This window comes from Stegodyphus dumicola, chromosome 7, assembly GCF_044657685.1.
Source record: "Stegodyphus dumicola isolate Sdum_Otavi_A_Nest chromosome 7, ASM4465768v1".
NCBI classification, from domain to species: domain Eukaryota; kingdom Metazoa; phylum Arthropoda; class Arachnida; order Araneae; family Eresidae; genus Stegodyphus; species Stegodyphus dumicola.
In genome coordinates this window covers 13,521,567-13,539,990 of record NC_140774.1, presented here as the reverse complement: position 1 = coordinate 13,539,990, position 18,424 = coordinate 13,521,567, and the positions used below count along the sequence as shown (strand labels likewise).

Below are 18,424 nucleotides of genomic sequence, written 5' to 3'. Positions count from 1 at the left end.
TTTAGGTACACTACACTTTCTTGGCATTCTAAAACACACTTTTTCTTATAAATTCGAATTCACAATATAATATTGTACTTTCCGGTAAAATACAAAATTTTTCAGAAGAAAAAACACATGTAAACAATTATCTCACTAGCACTAGTCCTATGGCGAAGCAAGCTCAACTAACAAAATTGAAAGCCTAAGATTATGACGTCAGATCATGTGATCATCAGCTTGGAGCAGGCCTGTAGATATCTAGTTGGCCTTGCAAGGGTCTTAGACCCAGGCACCGTGATGATACACCAAAATTTTCTCTTCGTGCAAATCAGTAGATGATAGGTCATGCAGACTCCTCCTTGACACATTCTTATTGCACCATTAAAATACATTCATGCTTCTCTTTCATTTTCTCTGTGTTACTTAAAGCCATATTTATTTTTTTCTACATTAAGTCTGGGTCACATTGTTTTCCCAGACTGTTTTCCAGATTGTTGACCTGGCTTTAAAAATTTCGTATAGATTATTTTCTGCCTCTACCTTTACTCATTTCCTTGATTTTTCGGTTTCTGGGCAGAAAGACTTAACAACTGCAAACCAAGGCAATACTTGTCAATTTGTTTCAGTTGCGTTCTTTGCTCTAAATAGCACTGTTCGTTTACAGTATATTTTCATTTTCGAGGTTATGGCCCTCTTTACCGTCCTCTTTTTGTAAGCATCGTCTCTCAAGCTTTCGAGCAACCAGCAATATCATATGTAATGGCATTTCAGATCTCTCTAAATTTTTCTAAAATTCTTAAATATTCCGATTAGTTGAATGTCGGATAGTCGTTTACTTTGCAGGACTGAAATATAACTTGCAGGTGGAAAATGTAACTATTCTGCCCGCGGATGTTATCCTTATTTAAGGAAATCCCATCCATTTCTGTGAAAACTGTGTCGTGCCACTTTGAATTGCTGAATTTAACTTTTCCTATTACTTTTGGATCACTTGGTGTATTGTTAATGCAGTGTTGCTTAGGTATATGTCTTTTCTGCATTTTTGGCCATTTTGTTTTTAAATTGTTATACATGTAATTTGATTTTAACGAATTAAATTATTCATTATAAAAAAATTCCATTGTGAGATGTAATTGGCCATCCTTGTATAAATTTGCTTGGATGTCATTTCATTGAACTGAAAATTTTGATTATGCAATTTAGGACAAACTAAGAGTAGTATTTCTTTTCAAAACAATTTTAGTTCTATTTTGGACCTTGCATTCATGCCTCTTCAGCATGGTCAGCATATAACTATATTTTACTACATCTACTGGTGGTTGACCTTTTCCCCAACTGTCTTTTGGTTTGTCAATAATTTTTCTATAAGTGTTTTCATTTATATCTCTTTAAAGCTCTTTTTTTTTTTTTTTTTTTTTATTAATTCTTTTACTTGTTTTTTAAATAGAATTCAATAACCGGTGTTCTTTTCATGAACGTCAGAGATAATTTCCTCTGGGCATTTGAATGTGGCTAATGGTAAATAGCAGATTTATTTTGTACTATTTTTAACCATAAATGAACAAAAATTTATTTTATGTGATGCCTCACCAAATACTGCTTATTATCATTTGGTGAGCTGAGCATGTTGGAATAATGTTTTTCCTTTTAATAAATTTCAAAACTGATAATTCAAGGAGTAACAGCAGACTTCTTTTTAATAACTTTTTACATTTACAGGTAATAACAAGGCTCGAAAGAATAACAGTGAATCCAGAAGGTTGTTTTCTAGAAATATCACCAAACATGTAAGTTTTAATATCCTTATAAAAATTATTTTAATTGGATGTTAATTATACTTTGATTGGTTATTCTCAGAATTTTATTATTCATTTATATTTATTTAATAGCATACATTTAATAGCCTAAAGCAAGTTATAAAATTTCTGTTTGTCATTCTTTTGTAGGTATTTTTGTTTTTGTTAAAACCTGAATTTTTGGCTGTTTTATGAATAATATAAGCATATGATGAGAGTTGTCTTAAAGTAATTTATTAAAGAAATTTTAGGTTAAGAATGTATTTATATGTTTGTGCATTTATGTGGACGTCTCATGTAAATAGTCTGAATTTTCAGGGAAAGTCTGTTTCAAAAGCTTTGTTCGAATTGCAGTGCTACATTTACAGTTGTTATCTAATACTGAGTTGTGATTGTTAAGGAACTTAACTCTGAATTAAAATTCTTTTTATATATATATATATATAATTATATCTGAAAAACATTCTTATGTTGCATGTAGGATAGTGAGTGACTAGATTACAAATAGCTGCAGAAGTAAGAATGCATGAAATAATAATGTGAAACCAATTTTATTTTTTAACATGATCTTCATTAACATCGAGACTCTTAACATATCAATGTATGAGGTTCCCAATACCTGCTGTTATCCTTATGAAATCCAACATAACGTCATCAATAGGAGGATATATTGAAATTAATTACAATCCTTTTCTAATTTTTTTTTTTTTTTTTTTTTTTTTTTTTTTTATGTATTTACTGATCAATTTTCAGCGGCATAATGCACAATTATAATAATGAGCTGAAATTTAGTTTTAGAATCTATCGATATTCAAACTTGAAATTGATCTCGTAGCAAAAACCACACATATAAATAAAGAATAGAAAACAAAACTGAGTGAAAGAAAATTATAAATGTATTAAAATCTGCATCATAGTAAAAGCAGTGTAACAAAATAGAATCTAAAACTTTGCTAACTATGTGTCAGTATTACAGAATGTACTTACTTCTTCTAAATGTGTAAGACTGACCTTTGCATTGCTCTTAATTGCTGAGAAACCTATAGGAATAAGTTAAGGAAGGGCCTACCCATAAGAAATGCTAAACATGAGATTGATCAGTGCCTCTTTGAAAACATCTCTGTATTATCTTTTTTGGACAAACTGAGAACCAGTTCTGTGTGGTTTTCCTTAATATAGTGTGATGGTTTCTTGTATTGCTGCTGCTATGCAAGCAAAAGTGGGCCAGGTGCGAGGGTCAGTCAGAAAGTTAGTTGCACTGCTTAAGAAAACAAAACAGGATAGAAATTTTACTATAACTTTATTTGTATCTTAAAGTTCGATTCAAAATCTACTTTTCATCAGTATTACCTCCATTATTTAAACATTTGTCGAGGCAAGGTATAAATTTTTCGATGCCTTCTGCAAAGAAATCCCATCCAATAACCATTCTTGGTTTGCAGCTTTCACCTCATCATCCAAGTGGTATCGTCGCTTTGAAAGTTCTGTTTTCATGGGACCAAAAACATGGAAGTTACTTGCTTCAAGGTCCGGGGTATAAGATCACATTTCCTACCTCAACTTTTTCAAAAGGTTGCACATTTGTTTTGCTGCTTGCGATCTTGCATTGTCATGTAAGAGCATAATGCCTTTCGACATAATGACCTGGCCATCGATTTTTTTAAGTGATTGTCGCAATCTTTTGGTGTTTCACAATAAGAAGATACATTAATTGTGGCACCCTTCGGCATGAACTCTGTATGGACCAAACCTTCTCTGTCGAAAAACAGCATCAGCATTACCTTTTCCGCAGATGGAAAAGTTCGACACTTTTTCATATTGGGGAAGTGGAATGTTTCCACTCGAGGAAGCTACATTTTGTTTCAGGTGAGAAGTGGTGAATCAAAGTGTCATCTCCTGTCACAATTTTGTCCAAAAACTCATTTCCTTCCATTTGGTAACATTGCAGAAATTTTAACGCACTTTCAAAGTGCTTCCCTTTATGTTCCTCCGTCGGTAGATGAGGCACCACCCATTGAGCACAAACTTTATGAAGTTGAAGCTGATCAACAATAATTTTGTGCACACTTCCATGAGAAATATGCAGTTCATTGGAAATTTCGTCTATTGTTATGTGTCTGTTTGCAAGAATGCATTCATTCACGTGAGCAGCAATTTCAGAATTAGTGACAGTTGATGGTCTTCCCTGGCTCTCAACGTCGTCAATATCTGTACGTCCGTTCTCAAACATGTCGCACGACTTTGCAATAGCTTCACTCGGCATTGCATTTTCACCATAAACTTTATACAACTACTGATAAATATGTCACACGATACAGCAAACTGTCTGAAGTGCCAGACAGTTTCATCAAAATAGCCTTTAACAGAAAATTTTTACATAGGGGTACTGCTAACTTTCTGAATAACCTACGCAATTTTTAAATAGCAAAATAAAGCTATTTTCTATAATATAATGTCTGAAAACTTAAGTGTATCATTTGTTTCCTGTTCTCAAGTGACTATTACTTTTGTACCATTACTGTAGGGCAGAATGCAAGAGATGTGAAATGTTCAATTCAGAACAAAAAGTATTCGTATTGATTAGAGCAATATTTTGCCTTTAAAGGTCTATTGTATTCTATGTTTTAAGATTTAGAATAATATGCACTGAAGCTGCATTATGGTTGCTTACATATAGTAATTGGTAAAAATATAGTTTAGGGTACCCCTTGGCGGCACATGGATACTGATTTTGTGCAATTCTTTGACTCATTATTTTGGCTTGCGAAGCGGCGATTTTTGCACAAAGCCAAAATAACCAGACAAAACAATTGCACAAACTCGGTATCCATGTCACATCGACTTATTTTCACTTTAAAAAAATCCCCAAATTCCACAAAAATGGCATTGGGCACTCCTTTGACTTTATCCATGTGCACGTCGACTTAATTTCGCTTTAAAAAAAATCCCCAAATTGCATAAAAATGGCATTGTGTACTCTTTTAACTTTATCCATGTACATGTTGACCTATTTTCACTTTAAAAAAAAATCCCAGAATTGCACAAACTTGTATTGCACACTCCCCTTACTTTGTCCCTGTACACTTCGATATATTTTCACTTAAAAAGTCAAAGGTATACCCAATTCTACAATATAGGCAAACAAAAAATACATAATCTCAATAAAATACATTTTAAACCAAACAATAAAATAACATAAAAAAGGAAAAACATGTTATACATTTAAGCACTACCAAAAGCAAATATTCACTTACCATGATTTTCAAGTTTGCTTCGTACACCCAGAACCATGTACAAATCAAAATATCAATCATACTCAAATGATTTTTTTCAAACCAGGTACTCTTTCTGATTGAACGCTTCACATAGTGACCATTTGAACCTTTCTTCCTACAAACCCATTCAAATCCATCTAAACGGTTTTTACGTTCGGCTAGACGCATATCCTTCCTACATACAGGACACTTATAATGGCTACTCAGTAAACCTTCATTTACACACCAGTCAATTAAAGCTCTTTTCCCCTTTCGCTCCAAATCGTACAGAAACATCAAATTAATCTTACTACATTTGGCCATTCTACCGTCTAAAAAATCAAAGCAACACACACCACAGAAACGCTTACAAAACATTCCATGATTCAAAATTTCCCAGAATCATGTACCCGATTATGTCACAATAGGGTTTCCATAACATTCAACTACTCAGGCTACCATAAATCAAACAACTTGGCGATAACTCAAACAACAACTTCGCCATAGTACAAGTGGTACCTTAAAGTCTACTCTACCCATAGTAATTTTGTTATACAGGTGATCTAAAACTTGCACATATCAAACTTTAAAAAATTGGGGTATTTTGACATTGGTTTGAATGGCAAATTGCTTCAGTGGATGACATTGGTATTCTGTTACCAATAAAATATACAGTACAAAGTCCGTAATTCGGACGTCCATTATCCGGAATGATCTATAATTCGGACCTCAAAGCCACAAACTTTTTTTTATATGCTTTACGCATGCATGTTTAATGTATAGCGGACGGTATAAGCTACGCTAAAATTATCTTTACTGATTCTAAGGCATGTCAGTTAATGTTGCAGATTGCGTTGTTCCTTAATCTTCTAATTGGATTCGGCTTATTATATTTTGCAGACTGTTAGAGCAATTTTATACAAATTAAGCTTGAACTTTCGATTATGTCAAAAAGAGTTTCCAATCCTGGAGCTGCCAAAGAATCTACAAAGCGAAAGCATATTTCGATGTCCATCAAACAAAAAGTGGAATTGCTGCAAAAAATGGATAAAGGCATATCCATCTCAAAATTATTCGAGGAGTATGGCATTGGATGACACACAAAAAAAAAAAGAAAAAGGAACTTTTTGAATTTTTTCTGAAATCATCTTAAACAACTTACATTGAAAATATTTAATAAAGTAAACAAATAAATATTTTTTTGGTAAAATTTGATACCCTTTAGATCATAATTGCTCTTTATTTCATAAATTACGGTTTCATATTTTTAATTGTATAATTTCTGCATGTCATCTTACTATATTTAACTCTTTCGCATCGAAGTTCTTTTCGCATCTTTCGCACCGTTCATTCAGGCAACGGCAAACCACCCCAACGCCTTGTTTATTTTCTACTTAGTTCTTTCCCCTCCACGTTAGTGTATGGCTCATTGGTTTCGCGAGTTGTTAAAAGACATGTCAATCATTCTTTTGAAGCAAATAAAGGAGAAATACAGAAAACTATTGACGTTCGCAGGTGCAATCCGGCCCTAAGGTGAAACTGCACACAATGGAAGAAACCGCAGAAAAACCTCCAAGAGCAGCAAGGGGGAAAGGAAAACTATTCCAAGACAAATTCGTAAACATGGACGTTTTCGATGTTTGTTGAAAAGAGATTTGGTCGTTTCTCGATGCGAAAGAGTTAAATTGATGATCTATAATCCGGAATCAAAGTCCCGACGAGTCCGGATTACCGACTTTGTACTGTATTGCTTGAAGTTCCAGTTGCAGGTTATGATGTTGCTTTAAACACTATTTATTTGGTTCGACACAAAAATGGATTGTTCCAAAACAGAATGTTTTTTTTTTATTTTTTTTTATTATTATTATTATTACTAAGCATTACTTTGTAACGTATTCATATGAAAAAGCTGTTAGAGCTTTTAAAAAGACTTTCTCAAATGTTTGTGAACCTAACAAGATGATGACTTTCTGCTAGGTGACCTGATTCTAAGAACTGGAAACCTTCACCATAAATGAAGTGCCTACACATCTCTTCTGAATTCGAACAAAATGGACAAGTCATAAATAAAATATTGTAATCAATGTAGTATTGGCCCACCAGTGGCCAAGCGGTTAGGTCACTGAACGCTGGTATTTCGGTCCAAGTTTTGAATCCTGCAAACAGGCTGGTAGCATGGGCGTTTTCATGTTGTTCCCTATGTGTAATGTGTATACAAGCCAGTTTCCCTTAGAAAGTCCTCCACTTAGACATCCCTTCCCCTTTGGCAGGTAGCCCTCATTTGCTTTGCCGTAATCAACTAAACGAGACCAAGTCACTGTAATATCTGACAACTGTTGGCAGTCAACAAAGCACACTTGGCACATTTTGCCTCTTCTCCCAAGCCTCTCCTCTTTTTCTTATTGTGACTGGATGTAAGGTTACTGGATGTTTGCCGCTTGGGGAGTGAAGTGAATGTTTACCATAGGGGAACAAAGTGCTCTCTGTTTGTTTGTTGTAGGAGCAGTGTTCTGCTTATGCTTTAATGTTATTTTAATAACTATTCTGTTTTGTTTTATCAAATGGTGCCTTTTTAACCGCAAAGCCATTACAGTCACCAACAACTACTAAAAAAGTCAGCATCACAATCAAACTTATGCATTATGAAATAATGCGATGAATTTTAAGAGAAAAATTTTCATTTTATAATTTAATTAATATAGAATTTACATATTTCTGAATGTTCTGTAGGTCTAATTTTTTTTGTTTGACTTTTATTCATATAATGTTTTCAGTTTATCTATATTTTCTCCATTTTCTTTTTTATCTAGCAATACTGGCATATGGCCTACTCTACTTAGCATGTGCTAGTATTAGTGAAAGAAGAGTTTTATTCAATCTCTATAGCATTGAAGTAAATTTGAAATATAATGCAATCAGTCAAGTGGAGTATAATATACCTTAGGCAATCAAGCAGCTTTTGAATGCTCCTTGGGTAATAGAGCAGAACTGAAAATCACCTGAGGCAGTTGAGCAGCACTGGAAAGTGCCTGAAGCAATCAAGCAGAACTGGATTGCCCATCAGGTGATCAAGCTGAATTTGAAAACGCTTCAAACAATCGAACAGAACTGTAATGCACCTCAGGCGATCAAACAGAATTTGAACGTGCTTCAAGCAATCGAGCAGAATTGGAATGAGCCTCAGGTGATCGAGGAGAATTGAGATAAGCCGCAGACGATCGAGCAAAATTGGAATGCACCTCAGGAGATCGAATAGAGTTAGGATGAGCCTCAGGCGATAGATCAGAATTTGAATCAGAATTTGATAGCCTCAGGCGATAGATCAGAATTTGAATGAGCCCCAGACAGTCGAACAGAATTGGAATGCACCTTTGGTGATCAAGCAGAATTGGAATGCACCTCGAGTGATCAAGCATAATTGGAATGCACCTCAGGCAATCGACCAGAATTGTAACACGCTTCAGGTTATTGAGCAGAATTGGAATGTGCCTCAAGCGATCAAGCAGTATCTAGATGAACGTCAAGTTGAAATTGGATGAGCCTCAGGTGATCAGGCAGAATTTGAACATATCTGAACTTCAAATTCTGCTTGATCACCTAGGGCATGTCCATGAGATTTTCGATTTATCTGAAGTGACTGAGCAGAATTTCTTTGAGCTTCTGAAAATAAGCATAATTTCTATGATTCTCAGGTAGTCGAACAAGATTTGGATTTTGCTCAAGTTGTCGACTAGAATTCAGAGGTATAAATCTTTTTTTCCCTCTCGCTCCCATTTAATTGAAAGTAAAAATAATTTTGGACCTTGGCTTTTTAACTTTCTGATGTAATGATGTAATGTAATGATGTTCTCTCATATAAATTTAAATAATTGTAAAACTGTCTTTTTAACTCCTAAATTTTTTTATTACAATTTTATTAATGTTAAACAGAAAATACAATGAAATAAAGGCAAATTATTTTCAAATGATGATAATATTGTATAATTTAATACCATGATATATTTTGAAACTAGTACAAAATCATTTTTGTATAATATATATAGTTTTTTTAACATGAAAGCCAGACTTTGCACAAAAGCATATAAATGAGAGCAAGCACTGTAATCCATGTTTTGTCTACTCGATAAATAAGCATTGGCATTCTTCTTTTCTGATTAGAAGTCTTTTCTTTCTTGATTAATATGGATCGGTATTATTCAAATTTTATGGCAGTGTGACCCCAATCATGGTGACTTAGTTAAATACCATCAGTTCAAATTTTTTAGGATTTTTATTTACTTCGCATCTCAACAATAAATTTCATGATCCCAACCCTAGTTAGAATATCACTGATCTGGATGGAAAACTCTGGTAACAGTTTTTGTCCATGTGTGCAGTTCTTTTTATTGCTAATCATTTAAAATTGTTTCTTAAAATGCCACCCAAACGGAATGGTGGTTAGGGAAGTGCCGGCTGCGATACCAAAGGCCCACAGTTCGAATCCCGGAGAAGGCATGGATATAAATTGTCTGTCCCCATATAGGAGGTAATGGTAGCCACCTGTTAGGTACCTTCACAATAAAATGGTCACCACTTCTGGTTTTAGGGATGGCCAGTGCTGAAAAGAGGCAAATGCCCGCCATTCGATTTAAAAAAAAAAAAGTTTCTTAAATTACTGCTATGTGTACGTACAATTCTCCCTTTTTCTTAACAGTTTTGCGGCTAATATTACTGTTATCTTTTTTTCAGTTATTTTTTTCTTGTTTGATAAGGGGGAATTTTCCTCATTAATCTCGTATAAATAATCCTCATCCTATCTATTTAGTAAATATAGGAGTCATTTCCTCTTATATTGCTTGCTAACTTTTTCAAGCGATATAAAAGTAATGTATTACCATTCACTATATATTTGTCTTGAGTTTAATAAACAAACTCAGCAATTTAATAGAAATTTGTTGCTATTGCCTGAATTAAATAGTTTTTATCTTCTACGTGGCTCCTTGTTATCATTCAGCAAAGCGTAAGTTATTATTATTATTTTTTTTTCAAATTTATTCAAAAGCAATAAACACATTCATTTCAGTTATTATACTAGCAACTAGTTGGACCTGTGATAGTACAATAATTTGATTTATATGCATATATATAAAAGAATGTTTATTCTTTTGTTAGTCTGTTTGTAATTAATACGAATCTGCCATTTTATTCTGATTTCATGGAATTTTGGATACTTGGCTTTCAAAACAAGAGTAATACTGAAAAACAAACACTATAAAATTTAAAAAACCAATCCACACTCAGGCAGTTATATTAGGACACTATATTCACATCATCCATCCTAGGTTTACATCATTGTTATTGTGTTCCTGCTGTCACTGGAAGTTATACATGCTAAGCAAAGAATTTATAATTCTTTTTCAAAAAAAAAAAAAAAATTGTCACAATTTCAGTTGTGAGATTATGTCACCATTGTTGCATTCCCGTTGCATTTCTTACCAAAATCATTAGATGGTACCATGTTCGTTTACTCTTTAAAACAGTGTAGAATGTTCAAGGGCAAAATTTAAGTGTGCTGTCTGTTAGTTTTTTGGGATTATTTCAAAAACGGTGAAGATTTCAGCCAGTGTTTTGATTTTCCAAAGGAGACATAATAAGTATCATTTTTACTAGAACTACTACATGGCACTGTGCTAAGTTCTACGGTTTTATTGAAGCTTAATAAAATTTTGCACAACTTGCCTTGAACCAAAATAAAATAAAGATCACTGTCGATCTGAGATTTAGAGGGGGTGGGGAAGCCTCCCTAAATAGAACATCTTTTCTCAGCATAAAGTCTGGCCAACAACAGGTACTTCTGCTAGTTAAAATATGTTTTTTGTCTCTGTTAACCTAGTAAGAAAGGCAGAAGAATAAGTTAATAAATGTTACAATAATTAGCCATTCACATTTAAATAAGTGTGCGATCACAGATATATTGTTATTTTAACATAGTAACATTGCTTTTTCACATTAAATGCTTTCCTATCACTTTACCAGATAAATACAGTCAAAAGTCTTTAATCTGGATTATCGGTTTTTCAGTAAGATGGCATGCAGAAATTATAAAATTAAAAATATGAAACTGTAATTTATAAAATAAAGAGCAATTATAATCTAAAGGGTATCAAAATTTACAAAAAAAAAAAACTTAATATTTATTTGTTTACTTTACTAAACATTTCTTTCAACATGTGCATGCGTAAAGCACACATTACGCATAGTCGAAATTAGCAAATTGCAACCAGAAAACTATTTGATGTGTATTCATGATATTTATTAGGAAGAGGAATTTGATTTAAATCATATCAAAGACAGAGTACATTGAGATGAAATACTACATTTAGTAAGGAATTATAAACCGAATAAAATAAAAACATCTGTCCTGAAGGTAAGGATAGTGCTGACAGATCAACTTCCAGTTCATTGTGCATCGCGACGCCTCCCCCCCCCACACACACACACAGAGAGAGAGAGAGAGAAGCGTGAAATTGATAAAACAGATTTCGGAATGGTTCGAGAAACAAAGGATATGCCTTTATCCATTTTTTGCAGCAATTCCACTTTTTGTTTGATGGACATCAAAACATGCTTTCATGTTGTAGATCCTTTGGCAGCTCCAGAATCGGAAATTCTTTTTGACATAATCGAAAGTTCAAGCTTACTTTTATAAAATTGCTCTAACAGTCTGCAAAAAATAAGCCGTATCCAAGCAGAAGATTAAAGAACAACGCAATCTGCAACATTAAATGAAATAGATAATTACATAATTTTAGCTTAGCTTATACCGTCCGTTATACATTAAAAGTGCATGCCTAAACGTATTATGCGCATGCATAAATGCATGCGCATAACTTTTTCAAGCGATATAAAAGTAATGTATTACCATTCACTATATATTTGTCTTGAGTTTAATAAACAAACTCAGCAATTTAATAGAAATTTGTTGCTATTGCCTGAATTAAATAGTTTTTATCTTCTACGTGGCTCCTTGTTATCATTCAGCAAAGCGTAAGTTATTATTATTATTTTTTTTTTCAAATTTATTCAAAAGCAATAAACACATTCATTTCAGTTATTATACTAGCAACTAGTTGGACCTGTGATAGTACAATAATTTGATTTATATGCATATATATAAAAGAATGTTTATTCTTTTGTTAGTCTGTTTGTAATTAATACGAATCTGCCATTTTATTCTGATTTCATGGAATTTTGGATACTTGGCTTTCAAAACAAGAGTAATACTGAAAAACAAACACTATAAAATTTAAAAAACCAATCCACACTCAGGCAGTTATATTAGGACACTATATTCACATCATCCATCCTAGGTTTACATCATTGTTATTGTGTTCCTGCTGTCACTGGAAGTTATACATGCTAAGCAAAGAATTTATAATTCTTTTTCAAAAAAAAAAAAAAAAATTGCAGAAAGTTTGTAGCTTTGAGGTCCGGATTAAAGACTTTTGACTGTATGACATTCATGTTAAATTAAATGTCAGATTATGTTTGAAGAGATGAAAGTGTTCGGTGTTAAATAAAACAAAGTCAATTGTTTTATTTAAATACAGTCTTCTCATTTTCTTACAAACAAATGTGTTAAATAGGTTTAAGAGAGAAAAATAATGATAATAATGCTAAAAAAATTTTTTCTAGTTGATTTAAGAGTCATAAACTCTGTGGTGGGACACTTAAGTCAGTGGTAGTATAGAAATATTATTAGTATATGCTAGGCTTCCTTGTAATTTGTAATTATGTGTTATCTTATTGAATTATTAATATGTTCTTCTGTTCTACTGCATTGTTTGCAGAAATGTATTACCATTTGGCAGGTTTGTTGAATTATTTGTATATTCTAATCTTCCAGATCATTTGTAGGTGCATGTTATCGTTTTTCAGGATTTAGTGAATTATTAATACTTTCTTCTATTCTTCCAGACCATTTGATGGTGAGTTTCATCATTTAGAAGGTTTGTTTGAAATATTAGTATATTTTTGGCCAGCGTCGGATTTAGCAATTTTCCTAGGTGGCGTAAAAACGTAAACTGCCGCCCTTACCCATGTTCCTTCAAATTTCTCTAACAAATTTTAATTTTTTTAATAGACAGTTTTTTAATAGGTACAGTTTGAGATAAAATATAAAATCTATTTTATAGTAAGAAATTCTTAATATGCTAGTTTTGTTATATAAGAAATGTACATAACAAATGGTTTAGTCTTTACTTACGGCAAAGCATAAGATTGCTATCTGCCTAAGAGGAGAGATGCTTTCTTTGGGGACTTTCTAAGAGTAATTAGCTCGAATGCAAGTTACGTATGAGTGAAATGACGGAAATGTCCTTGCAGCCAGCTAATTCACCAGGATTCTAACCCCCAGCCGAACTACCAGTGTTCAGACTTTATTGTTCAGCGATTGGTAGCCTGATACATGTACCAAAAGTTACATAATTAAAAAACCGTGCAAACCCTCCTAAATAATCGATGCACTGAAATAGTCAAATTTACATTTTCCTGCAGCAGGCATTTTTTTCAATATTTGCAAACAATAACTACTCGTACTAATAAATGATACTAATACAAAATGATTCAGTACAGCAGAATACAAAAATGGGAATCACACATTACTAAAAAATAAATTTATTTAAACAAATATAAGCAAATTACAAATTACAATGCAATAGATTGAGCAATTTTATACCAATTTCTCTATGCTAACAGTAACTTTAACCTGGCACTTTAAAATAAATTTCATTTCACTATAACGCTTTTATATAGGTTACTCAACTTTACTGTCATCCTCACACAGCCTCATAGCATAATAAATACTTACATATTCACACAAAATACTATTTTTGCACTGTAATAATAAAATTTATATTTTCTCTGAAATATGCAGTTTTGCAATATTTGAAACAATTGCTAGCCAAACGAATGGAAAATGAATTAGTACTAAATGCTAAAGCAGTTCTGCATAGTACAAAAAATAGAAATGACAAATTGCTAATTACTAACTTAAACAAATATATACAAGTTATAAATCACAAATGAAATGAATTCAATAATTAACACACCAATTTCTGTAAATTAACGGCAATTTTAACCTGGTACTTTAAAATTTCATTTCACTATAGCGCCTTTATATAGGCTAACTCGAGAACTCTACTATCATCCTCACGTAGCACGACATCATAATAAATATTTACATATTCACAGAAAAGACTATTTTTGCACCGTATTAATTAAATTTACATTTTGCTTGAAATATGGAGTTTTGTAATATTTGCAATAATAAGTAGCCAAACTAATGGAAAATAATTCATACTAAATACTAAAGCAGTTTATAATGGTACGAAAAATAGAAAATGCTCATTACCTATAATAGCTTAAACAAATATATACAGGTTACAAATCACTAATACAATGAATAATTAAATTCCTTTTTATAAATTCCTTTTTATGAATAACATACTTAAATAATCAAATCCTAATGTTCATCCAAATATGCAGTCGTAAATTAAAATAATATTTAGTTACAAACAATGGATTGCATTAGTTGGAACAACAGATGAGCTGATTAATTACATAACTAACTTTCATTAGCTGTACATAACAACAATATGGGCTACTGCTGATAGAAAAAGTTAGTATTCGTACTTCTTTTCATAATTCTTATTTCTTTAAAATTCTTACCTAATGCTCTTAATTAAAATTTTACTCTGTGAGCCTTTTGTTCTGCAAATAAGTCTATGGCACTGTCAATTAATTTGATGTGCTGTTTGAATTTTACTCTGTGAGCCTTTTGTTCTGCAAATAAGTCTATGGCATTGTCAATTAATTTGATGTGCTGTTTGAATTTTGATTGCCAGAATTGCGAGACTTGATAAATGCTCCTGGCTCCTGGTAGTTTTTAATAACATGACATACAACCAAAGAATTTGTACAGTCCCTACAGATTCTTTAATACAACACCTCACTTAAAACTATATGAAAACAACGAATGATCGCCAAATGTCAGCTCGCTGCGTGGTATCCAACGTTAATCTGATCCAAACCCCTGCCCTGCCACCCTAAGCAATGGTAACATGGATAACTATTGGTATAAAAAGATTCCTGTGAAGAAATTTTCAAATATCTTTCCTTCGGTTTAAAAATAACTGTTAAAATTTCATCTGTAATTGAAATGTTGTATAAAGTCAGTAAAGACTCAAAGATACCTGAATGAATCCACCCACGACTCCAGATTTTCCCATCAATTCGTAATTTGCGAAGGACCTCCATCTTTTCTCTTCAACGCCCACCAGCGGCCGAGCGGTAAAGACGCTGAACACTGGTAGTTCGGTCTGAGGTTCGAATCCCGCGAACGGGCTGGCTGCATGGGCGTTTTCGTGGTTTTCCCCATGTGTAACGTGTATACGAGCCAGTTTCCCTTAGAAAGTCCTCCACGAAAGGCATCCCTCCCCTTAGGCAGATAGCCCTAGTGTGCTTTGCCATAATTAAATACACCACCACACCACCACCATTTTCTCTTCAACACCATTTATTAAAGTGAAGCATCAAATTATTAAATTTTACTTCTATTTTCTTCAACAAATCCCTGGTGAGGAATTCGAATCATTTAAAACTGTTAAATAAAATAAAATATTGAGTTAAAATTCCCCAATCATCATTCAAATTGCCCCAACCCCAATATTAAATTCTTCAAGTTAAAATCTCCACAAATAACAAAATAATTAATTATTTTAATCCCGTTCTCCAACTTGAAAAAGTGTGAATTCAAATTCTCGGCCAGCAGGAATTAAACAGACACAACATCAAGAGCGAAGCACTGCACTTAATTGCTACAAGTGTTTTCAAAATATAAATGCCAACTCTCCCGCCCTTTTTTAACACTGTCAACCAATATTCTACAGAATTTTTAACAGTGACTCTCTTTGGCCGTCAGATGAATTTTTTTCAGGTTTACCATAAAATCGTTGAGAACTGACGTAGATCTCTCCCCCCCCCCCAGTGTTTGAATGGTGTCCATCGACTGATGCACCAAAGCCAGAACGTCGTCGCCCACCTCTCTCAATTCAGTGTCAGAGATATTTCGCCTTGCCAAACGTCGGCGTCACCAGCCAGACAATTGACAGCACTTCCACTTGAAGATGACTTAATATCAAGCACATGTTGTAATTATAGAAAATCTAGACTTAATATCAAGCACATGTTGTAATTATAGCAGCAGCACATAGGAAGTCTAGACATACACACTTTTTTTCTCAAGTAATTAAAATTCTCCATCCTTAGACGAAATAAGAGAAGTGAACTTAGATAATTTTACATTACACTTTTGAAGAAACATTTTTGCATCATAAGACACTATAGAAACAATATTTATTGGAAGCAGGAGAGATTAAAAATTAGGAATCATCTTCGTAGGGAATCGAACCACGGACCTCTCAATTACACGCTGAGCGTGCAGATCACCACACCACAAAGGCATGCCAAGAAGGCAGTAGAAATACCTTATAACACAAGTCCTACCGGACCATACGATCACTTGAATTCATATAAAATCGTGCCCAATGATCCTAATGCCTCCACCCACCGTCTGTTACAAGTAAATAATTATACCTGAAGACAGCATTTAATTTTTATTAAGCAATTTATGGTTCTTAATGTCAGCTTGCGTTCATGTAAAGGAACAAAACACTTTAATTTTTCATTTTTAAGAATACCATGTATCTTATTTAGGTAACTCTCTGCTAAATATGAGTTATGGTTTCTTGATCACATTTTAAGATTATACTACTGAATTATGCTCACTGCGTTGATTGTTATAAAATATCACATAGAATGTATTATATTGTCGCATAGATGAGGGGATCCTACAAATGAACCGGCAAGTACTCAAGTCTAAACTCAAAACTTTTTATTAACTTGAACTGAATGAAAAGCTACTTATATACAGCTGTTCAATATACTGGAACATTCCAAACTTGGAATGTTCTGGAAGAATAAGAACAAAATTTACATAAATAAGAATAAGATAACATTAACAAGAAGGAAATTTACATAAAGACCAATTATCAGGCATCTTGCCGTTGATGGATTTCGAACCTGGGACCTTCGGGTTTCGAGTCCTGCGTCTTCTCCGCTAAGCTATGAGAAGCTCGGTCGAAAAGAGCAATTTTCGCTACATTTTCCCCTTCTTAGGAAGAAGCAGTGTCCCGCTGCGATCTGGTCTGGCTTCTTGTAACAGGTCTGGAAATATTGGTCTTTCTATCATTGTCTAGCTGTACTTTTGGATCAAGATAGGGCTTCAATCTCAATATGTGAACAATGTCTTTTGAATTTCGTTGTTTCTTATTTTGTTCCATACTTCGTACGTCATGTCAGAGAGCTGTTGTGTTATTCATATGGTCCAAAGTAACGTCTTAGGAGCTTTTCGGATAGCCCAACCTTTCGTACTCGAGTGAAGACCCAGACAAAGTCTCTGATGTTGTAGCTGACAGGTTGATGTCTCTCGTCATATCTACGCTTGTCTGTGGTTTGCGCTTTAAGAATATGGAGTTTTGCAAGCTGTCTAGCTTCTTCAGCTCTAGTGATCAGATGTTGGGCATAACTATCTTCGGAATCTTCGATACTGTATGGGAAAATTACGTCGAGAGGAGTCTGGATATCTCTGCTATAAATGAGAAAGAATGGGCTGAATCCCGTTGTGTCGTGTTTGGCTGAGTTATAGGCATACATTACAAATGGTAGAATAGTATCCCATTTTTTTCTGTTCAACTTCTATGTACATGGACAACATGTCTGCCAGTATGTTATTAAATCTTTCAGTTAAGCCATTGGTCTGAGGGTGATAAGCAATCGTCAGAAGATGAGACATCTTGCATAGATGAATTACTTCTTTAACAACTTTGGATAGGAAGTTGCGTCCTCGGTCACTTATCATTTCTTTGGGGGAACCATGCTTCAGTACAATTTCTTCCAATTTCGGTGCCCTCAGCTGTCGGTATTGTCTTTGTGACTGTAAATATGGTAACGTAATCTGTGCAAACTATATTCCACCGGTTCCCATTTCGAGTAACGGGAAAGCGTCCAAGTAGATCTATTCCAGTTTTGGTAAACGGTGTGTCGGGAGGTTTTATCAGATGAAGCTGTCCTGGTGGACGTTGCAGCGGTGATTTCCGTCTTTGGCATTCTCGGCAGTGTGATACATACCGCCGTGTGCTTCCATATAGCCTTGGCCAATAGTACTTCCTTCTTATTCTATCATACATTTTGCCAAATCCGAGATGGCCAGCGATTGGAGCATCATGAAGACTTCTTAGAACCTCGCTACGAAGTTGTTTTGTTATCACCAAGAGTCATTGCTGTCCCATAGAA

The 18,424-nt window shown here is 33.8% G+C and overlaps 1 protein-coding gene across 4 annotated transcripts in view; it reads left to right on the top strand.

Moving 5' to 3' along the window:
* Positions 1-603: 603 nt before the first annotated feature.
* Positions 604-18,424, top strand: part of LOC118180553 (uncharacterized) — a 41,300-nt gene continuing 23,479 nt past the window's right edge. The window contains exons 1-5 of one of the 4 annotated variants that reach the window (XM_085819892.1): positions 604-1,003; positions 1,226-1,327; positions 1,430-1,500; positions 1,702-1,769; positions 7,843-8,775. The gene's annotated coding sequence lies outside the window, so the exon portion shown is untranslated. The remainder of the gene's footprint in view (positions 1,004-1,225; positions 1,328-1,429; positions 1,501-1,701; positions 1,770-7,842; positions 8,776-18,424) is intronic. The other 3 variants (XM_085819893.1, XM_085819895.1, XM_085819894.1) reach the window with 3 other exon arrangements.